The sequence below is a fragment of the Clarias gariepinus genome, chromosome 6 (assembly GCF_024256425.1).
Source record: "Clarias gariepinus isolate MV-2021 ecotype Netherlands chromosome 6, CGAR_prim_01v2, whole genome shotgun sequence".
Lineage (NCBI taxonomy): Eukaryota > Metazoa > Chordata > Actinopteri > Siluriformes > Clariidae > Clarias > Clarias gariepinus.
Window position 1 is genome coordinate 5376579 of NC_071105.1, and position 9593 is coordinate 5386171.

Below are 9593 nucleotides of genomic sequence, written 5' to 3' on the forward strand. Positions count from 1 at the left end.
TGCGACATTCACAAGCCCAATGACCTTATTTATGACAATAATAAAAATTACCAGACCTACGGGGTGTACTCTGACCCTGCAGACCTCCTCTACCTCTGTATCCTTCACTCTCCACAGACAAACATGTTTATTTTCTAAAATACCATCTCCTTTATTTGTTCTCACATGCTCACCTAATTTTTTTAATATACATTGTAGAACCATCTGACAATTGAAACTTTAAAATTTTCATGATTTCTGGTCGACAATTATTCAAGAAGGTGGTAAGGAAAAGTGAGTTAGAGTTTGCTTCAGGCAGGGGCATACCACCCAAAAGCGTCCAGGTCTCTCAATACCTCTCAAGAAACTTTTTCTTTTCTTGTCTACAATTAGTTACCTGTGACAGATCTTGACTAGCTTGCTGACATGCAAGAAGATAAGTAGTTAGCTCATCTTTTAAGAGTTTCATAGCCTCATTAAAATTACCTCAAAGAAAGTCAAATTCATTATTTTTCCACTACAGCCAATTTGTCTGTTTTAGAGTCTAAGCATTTTACCATTTTTATCAAATCAGCCTCATCGTACCCATCTCCCAAAACCGATTGCAAAATAAAGCGATAATCCACACCCACGGGCTGACAGTGCCTAGAAGCCTTTATCAGCATATCAACAAAATTCAAAGCTTTGTTGGGAGAAGGGAGCATCTTAATAATGTCCTTCAGCGTGCTTACGGATGGTGGAAGGATTTTTTGGACCCTTTGGTCCCATAGAGAAAACAAACGCAGTGCTTTCTTGTCGAGGTTTGGGGCGAGACCTCTTATCCGGACCTTCATCGTCCAAATTATCATCATCCTCACAATCAGTATCCTCGGGATCATCCGATAGAGGGCTGTCAGAAGTTCGTCCTGACACCTTCTTGGGAGTCTTTCCCTTTCCTGAGGCACACACTTCCGACGAAGGTGAGCACGGTTTTGTGGGTACGGGGAAGACAGGCACAGATGAGCAACTCACAAAAGGATTTCAGATAAATAGTTGTGGTCTTATTACCCATTTTATAAATGTGAATTAACCCGCGACAGAAACAACCAATATCTTCAACAAACAACACACAAAGACAAGTAGCAGGCAACAGAATACAGCTTCCACACTTATGCTTCAGTTCAAGGAACCTTTCAGAAGCGAGCGCGCGCTAAACAGGCGTAAAAGCCCCAAGACAATCATCCCCCGTACTGTATATGGTCCAGATACCAAAAACCCAGGAAGTGTGCTTGCTCTATGCTTATAGAGAAAAAAATCTTAAAGCAGCACTCACCTGATTAGAGGTATCCCGGACAGAGCCCCCAAATTGTAAGGATTTCTTGAATTTTGGTAGACCCCCTTTGGTCTACTCAGTGCTCCGCCTGTATTCTGCTGTCCCGCCTGAGCTCAGGGAACCCCTCAATGAAGCACACAAGTCAGTGTTCAGTGAGACGTTCAAAGTTTATTGTGGGAGACAGGAGTATATATACGCACACACACAAAGAACCAAAGAAAAGGTGAATGTGGGAATGTTTACATCCAGTCTGGAATGCTTTTAAAAGATAAGGTAAGGAAGAACATAAATTTAGGAGTAGCTCTGCATTTACGAGCGTTCAACAGTTTTACGACCTTTAACATAAACTACTATAGAATCTGTTTATTGAAAGTGCAGCTTGTGTCATGGTAAAGAAAAGACAATCTGTTCTCACGCACACAGAATATCATGAAACACACTAAGAATTAAATATTTCCTACAGCACATCAGTCACTTTATTCCAAATAAAAGTTTTTTCTAAATGTTATAATAGTTGTAGCATAACAAATATACCAACCGAACAAACTAAACACTAAACCTAAACTGGGCATGAGGATTAATAAAAATCAGCTTGAGAATTAATAGACCGAGATGCGTGTTTCTTAGCCCCAACCCCGTGAAAATGGCATATTTAGAGAAAGGCTCGCCCACAAGAGGTTGTTCGTGGACGACTGAGCTTCTGCGGATTTCAAAATTGACATTGTTATTGTTTTTCAATCACTGGAATGGAAAAGATGGATAAACCCATTTACTAATCATAACATTCATTGTATTGTTTTTAATTACTCTATACACAACCCATGATTGTTATGCTAATTTCCAAATACAATTTACACTGTCACTTATTTTCTAAACTGCTTAACCCTGTATTCGGGGTCACGGGGGGGTTGGAGTCGATCCCAGGAGTCTTAGAGCAGAGTATGCCAATTAACCTAACCTACATGTCTTTGGACTGTGTGAGGAAACCGGAGTACCCAGTGAAAACCCACCAAGCACTGGGAGAACATGCAAACTCCATGCACACAGAAACGGGAATCGGACCTGTCCGGGAATCAAACCCGGACCCTGGAGATGCAAGGCGACAGTGCTTACCACTACACCTCTGTGTCGCCAATACAATTTAAAATAAAAATTTTCTTTGGTTCATTTATTTTCTTCGGTTTATTTATTATATATAAAATTTTTATATTCTACAAAAATACCTAAGAAAATGTTTTGTGTATAGAGTGATTAACAACAATACAATTTATGTTTTGATAAGAAAAATCTCAATTTCTTCCAATCCAGGGATTAAAAATTTTAGATTTGTCAATTTTAGATTTGAGAATCCAGAAGATGAAATTTACACAAATTTAAAAAGAGGTCTTCAGAAAGACTTCAGATCCAAAAGGCTCTTAAAGTGTGGAGAGGTGCATTTCAGTTTCTCTGAATGTAAAGGTGAGAACAGCTGATTCACTGGGGAGGGTGAATTATTTGCATTTAAATGTTGTCTGACATTGTAAAACACACACAGTAACAGTAAAACAACAACAACCCACAATAAATAAGAATAAGAGGCCCTGATTATACTGAATAAATATTATTTAGTACAATAAAATTCTTTTGCACTCTGGAAAACTTTGTGTGTGGTTGAGCGCTGATTAGACTACGTAGGAAATTAAAGAGCTCAACACCCCGAGCCCAACCCTCATTTAAATTAACTTAACAAATATTGTAAAAAAAAAAACAAAAAAACAACAACAATAGCCCACAATTAATTAGGCTGCATCTATTTTAGGCCACTTTTTATTTAGAAGTTTCAATACAAATCTTATAATGCCCACATGACATCAAACATTCGCCATCTTAACTATTTATTTTAATAGAGGGGGCGGCTGGGGATTTCCTGAACCTTAAATCTACACAAAGTTGGGGCATTTTTTAAATACAGGCTATCTTTAATAAACGATAAAGATTTTGAGCTTTTGAGTGTTTAAAGGACCGAAAATAACCCAGAATTTTGATCCAGCATGAACAACCTTACAATGTGTTTACAAAAATAACATAGAATTTTTTAGAGTGTATTCTTTTAGTTATTTTAATGTTCAATTCTGAAAGTCTATTTGTCCAGTTATTCCTGTAATTTAAGTTTGATGTTTTTAAATGTAATATTTTTTAAACAATAACAATAAAAATATACAAACAGAGATAGGCTATATAACAGTTTGTTTTAGTACAAATAAAAATGTCAGCTAGTGAACTTGATCATCTGTCTGAACAACTTTTAACCAATGTTTGTTTTTTAACTCATTATTGTACTGTATTTGTACAATATATATTATATTATACAATATAATATTGTATATTGTACTGATTTTTCATGTTTGTTGTATAAAGTACATGATGTGGAAATTATCATCACTGTAGTATTTCTTTGATACAACATATTATGACTTTTTAAGGATGATATGTAAAACTGGAGAATGAAAATGTCACTTTGCACCACCTGGTGGTAATTTCACGAATGACTTTGAAATACGGCTGTTTTATTTTGTCTGCTGTTGTTTTGCCACCGGCGGTGAGCACAGCGGTAATAGGCTTTCCCGTTGTCTAGCTACTCTACATAACAGATAGATTAATGAACAAATGATTCATGAACAATTGTCCACCTGCACTGTTTTATTTACTTGGATGGACACAATCAATCATTCTGTCTATTTATTTCAGCAGGTATGGCTTCTGTTGGCAAGTGTTGTGTCCAGTGCTCAGGAAACAACCAGGAGGTAACTACCTTCACGAGTGTGTGTATGTGTTTTTAGGAGAAAAAGCTAATAAACATTTACATTATTTTGTATTTCTTTTTACGCTTTCTTCCCTGTAAGAATGAAGAGAATAAAGACACCAGGCGACTTTGTGCATCAGATGTTGATATTTTCACCATTTCCCCTGCGCAACAACCTACAACCACCTCTGATGCTTCTCAAAATGTTTATGACAACACACTGTTACCCACAAGCCCCTGTGTTTCCACTGTTTATCATAATGCTGAATTTCCCACAATCCTCCTTGATCAGGACATCAGCACCACAGCTCAGTTACCTACAGATCTCCCAGCGTCCTCAGTCAGTGCTGCTCAGCAGTCAGGTGGAGAATCTGTTACAGGTCCTGTTTATGCAGCAGTGAGATCCAGCACTAAAGCCACCAGCTCGAATTCTACAGTCCCAAAGATAATCATTGATAAGGAATGATTTCTAGATTATCATCAGCAAGACTCACAACTTGCATCACAAGTTTGTCAACTGTGTTTGTGTAGTCTTTCTCACTCATATTTTTCTCCTCCACCTCTGTACATCCACACACTACATGGAGCAATCACTGAATCACGGCCTGAACATACTCAGTAAAGATATCTCTATCAGATTTACAGTCGTGATATAGCATCACCATTTGACTGCTCATTGTTACAAACGGTTCAAGCATGTACTTCCTACTGTAGTGCTGACTTAGATTCGGATTATGAGATATTGTTCATGATTTATGAATCTTAAATTACATTCACACTACAGGCAAAAGTTGCCCATATCCAATTTACTGACCAAATCTGATTTCTTTTGTGATTGTGTTAAGTATCGTGTTCCTTTTACTAAACTCAGACAAGACAGAGATATTACTCATCGGCCCAAAAACCCGCACACAACAGCTTTCACAATTCAGACTGCGTTTAGAATGATGTACTGTTACTACTAGCTCAACAGTAAAAGACCTGGGCGTAATATTAGACAGTAACTTGTCCTTTGAAAATCATATTTCCAATATCACAAAAACAGCCTTTTTCCATCTTAGAAATATTGCCAAACTTAGGAGTATCCTATCCGTATCTGATGCAAAAAAGCTAGTTCATGCATTCATGACATCAGTTTCTGGAGATTGTACCAGCTTCAGTAGATAAAGGCCAAACCTGTGAGGATCCTGAGGCATCCAGAGAAGGACCAGCTCCAGCTGAATTCTGCCTTATTATGATTGGAGCTACACATCCTGCTCCTGTGCTCTCTAATTTAAATAATTTCTGTTTATATTGTACTCTCAGCTGCATAACACACATGGTGTTATAGTATCTCTATCTGTTATCACCCAGATGAGGATGGGTTCCCTGTTGAGTCTGGTTCCTCTCAAGGTTTCTTCCTATTGCCATCTCAGGGAGTTTTTCCTTGCCACTGTCGCCGTCACCGTTGGCTTGCTCATCAGAGAAATTTCATTCATTTATCTCGTTATTATCTAGAGACACTTTTCTCACACATACACAATTTATTATTATTATTATTATTATTTTTTTTTTTTTGTGAATTTCTTTCATCTTTGTGAAGCTGCTTTGAGACAATGACCATTGTTAAAAGCGCTATATAAATAAAATTGAAATTGAATTGAATTGTATTGATAGTATGATAACATGAATTCTTATTTTGACTGTTCAGACTCAGGTCACATTGCAAAAAATGTGATATGTGTCTGATTAAAAATAAAAAAAGATCAGATTCCATGTGGTTTGGGTTGTTAACACTTTTTACAGCTGGGGGGGGGGGGCTGGAACACATTATTGTATTACAAATATATTGAAATCTTCAATAGTACATTGCAAATATACTAACAAAAAATTGTACCATCAGTAAATATATTAAAAGTATACTAACATCATGCTTTTACCAAATTTTGGAATTAAACTTTAAATATACTTCCAAAGAATTGTATTTTAGTACACTCCAAAAATATATTATTGGATAATATACTTTAAGTGAAAGGTTAGTCTAATTTCCAAAGTATACTTATTTAAACTTTGTTTAAATGTATTTTTGGTATATTAAAAAAATATATATGCTCGAAAAATATATATGCTTGAAATAATCATTGTAGAAATGTACAGGAAGTATACATTAAAATACAATTTTAATATACGGTAGTCTCTGTATATTATCAGTTAAATTTAAATGTACTTATTCATATGTACTTATATTTAGTGCACTACTCTCTCGTGACCGCACGCTTTTAGACTCGTTTTTACATGCTGAATCTCTCTCTCGCGTGCGCACGTGCTCCTAAACTTGTTTTTGCGTGCTGAAAATCACTTTTGCCCGTTCAAGATAAATTATGTTTGCACTTTCTCACTCTTATGTCCGCTCACTGTCATAAAGCTAAACTTGCACAAACTGCAGCAGCGTTATAAGTCTGCAACTATTCCTGCCAACCAGAGACTAGAATCGGCGCGACACCAGCCAGTCAGAAACTGAAGGCGGGTAGATTCGGACTGTTTCTAGTTTGAATTAACAACTGGAAGCTGCGTCATTGCGTGCGTTAGTTCGTATTGTTATTATATTATTTTCATCATCATAAGGTAAATTTCATGTTTTTTGTTAAGTAATTTTTAATTAAGTACATAGTTTAAACTATAGAATGTATTGTCTAATGTGTTGTTGCTAAATCTTATGTACTTTGCTTGTGGTATAATGGCTCAGTAGCTCTCAACCTGTTTTCAGTCTCTGTGTAACAGCTAGAATCAACACACCAGGTTTGAACTAATACTGTACCTGTATACTTTAATACTAATGTCTGTCAGTGTAGAGACTACAGTTTATATTTTAGGTTGTGTGTTTGTAAGACAACTTGACTAAACTATAGTAGTGCTTTTTTGTAACCTTGTGCAAATTAAATCTGTTGAACTCATGAATAAAATCTGCCTCCTAATTACTGACGTAATGCTTTTCAAAAACATGTTATAGTGTAACAAAACACTATATGAACACTTTTAGTGTACTGGTAACACATTTGCAATACTGTAGTATAGAAGGTTGTGTGTAGTGTATGATATAATAAAGTATATTTGTATTAACCACGAAGTGTACATTTTTAGTATTTGTAATTGACCAGAAGTATAACAGCATGCTACTGCTGCAATAAGAATATACTCATAGTATATTAATCATGTATTTGTAACACAGTAAAAATAGCTGTAATGCATTAAATATATACTTACATTTCATTAATTACTGTCAGGTATGTACGTTAGTACACACACAGCCATATACTTTAAGTGTACTAAGTATACTTAAAGTTGTTCCAGTTTACCACACAAAAGTATACTTAATACACTTAAAATTGTGCTTTTGTACAATTTAATTACAACTTAAATACACTTAGTACAAAATTAGTTGTTCCAAAATAGCAAACTTCAAGTTTACTAGTCATTAGTCTGGCTGCAAGTACATTTAAGTATGCTTTGGCATGCTAGGATTTAATATACTTAACATACTTTTTTTTTTGTGCTTAATCATATTAGGATCTGATGAGTTTGGGAAGTAACACTAAAAGCACACTGTAGCACTCTGTTTGAGTTCAGGCAGTTGAACACTCAAGGTAACAAAATGTGGGTCTTTAGCTACTGCCTTCTGATTGTTTTCCCAAAGCTCTAGCATTATTAGCAGGTGTAAAAATGCAAAGTATTTCCTTCAGTCATTTCAGTACTTGTGAGGTTACTTAAGTACAAGTTTGATACAAAATATACACAAAACACAAACGTTGAGATAATGGCTAAAAATGTTTTATCCTATTTATGATAAGTTTCCTAACTGTTGTGATGGCGGGCTAAAAGGCAGTGCCTTCATGCATCAGACAACTCCACGCTTGAACCCTACAACCAGGGCACCTACAGCATTCAGCACATTCAGGGGCTTCTGTGAGTGCTGAAAGGGGCGCCCTAACTCACCTGGCCTGGATGCTGATTATTGCTCACCATTCTTCTGTCTCACACTTCCTATAAAAGGGCCATGGAACCCCAGACCTGTGAGTAAGTAATTTCGTGTCCGTGCTTCATGGCGCCGCCCGTGCACATAGGGTCGAACCCGTTAAAATACTGCAATGACAAAGCAGTAGCGGTTGCACTTTTCTCTGTGCTTGGAGGCACAGGGAGAACATGGAAACACATTCCTTGTTGTGCTTGTCCTCCAGGTACTTCCTCTATAGTCCAAAGACATGCAGTAAAGGCTGATTAGTGTTTCCAGATTTTTTTAGAGTGTGATTCATGTTTTTTTCTCTTCTTCCCATACTAAAGTTTTCCGAGATTTATCAGATGTTTTAAAAGCATTAAGTATTTCTGAATTACTCACATTTGAATTTGCATCCCATCTGCTATCTGTTATATAATAAGTTGAGGCATTTGTCACTTAATAAATATCATCATTACCCACTTCATCACCACTATCCTTAACACCCTCATCATCATTGTCATCACCACCATCACCATCTTCAGCAACATCATTCAAGTGTGTGGTGTAACTAAACATATCACAGGCTTAGTAGAACTAGAGCAATGAGAACAGGAACAGGGTCAAACCAAAATAATGTTTAAATTCTCTTTTTTCCTACTTCCTACTGCAACAGACCAAATAAGCTAAATGCTGGAAACCTGCAAGCAATGTCTGAGATAATATCTGATCAGTTATGCAAAGGAGAAATAATAATAATAATAATAATAATACAGTGAAACATCGGATTGCGAGTAACACGGTTTGTGTTCCGCAAGACGAGCAAAGATCTTTAATAAAGTTTGACTTGGAAAACGAACAAGTCTTGGTTTACAAGTACCGAGTATCAGTGCCAAACGGCAACAGCCAAAATAAATCAGTTGCAATTTAAAGTAATTTGTAAAATGACCGCCAGGTGGCGCAAAGGGACATTTGCAAAACGGCTGCAATTTATTTTGTTTAGACAGACTCTGTTTCTATCTGTCTATTGTTATTATTAAAGAAAACAGCACAAAGAACAGCTCAAGAACTTGTAAAAACATATTTTTTTTTACGGTAAAAATTTTGTCAATTTTGGAATCTGCAGAAGCCCAGTGGCCCAAACACAACGTAATAATCTTTATATGATAAAATGACTCTTGGCATTAATTACAAAGCGCTTCAGTTTCAAATAATCATTCAATGCTGAGACCAAACATCAAAAGAACATAAAATTAATAATCAAAAAAATAATACTTATGGTGCCTAAAGCTGCTCACATCGCGCGCTTTCACTTCTCGCATTCACTTTTAAAAATGCAGTGTTTAATCAGCAAGTATATGTCGCCTCTCTTTATGATAGATTTAGTGATAGATTTATGATAGATGAAGTGTGTACCAACAACATAGCACAATGCATGTGTGTGAATGGCTGAAATGTGGTTGTGAATAAACCTTTTAGTGAATGTAAAATGTTCGCGTAAACCCGCGGCGCGTGTGCGCTCTTTCACTTTGCCGAGTTTTGATCTAAAG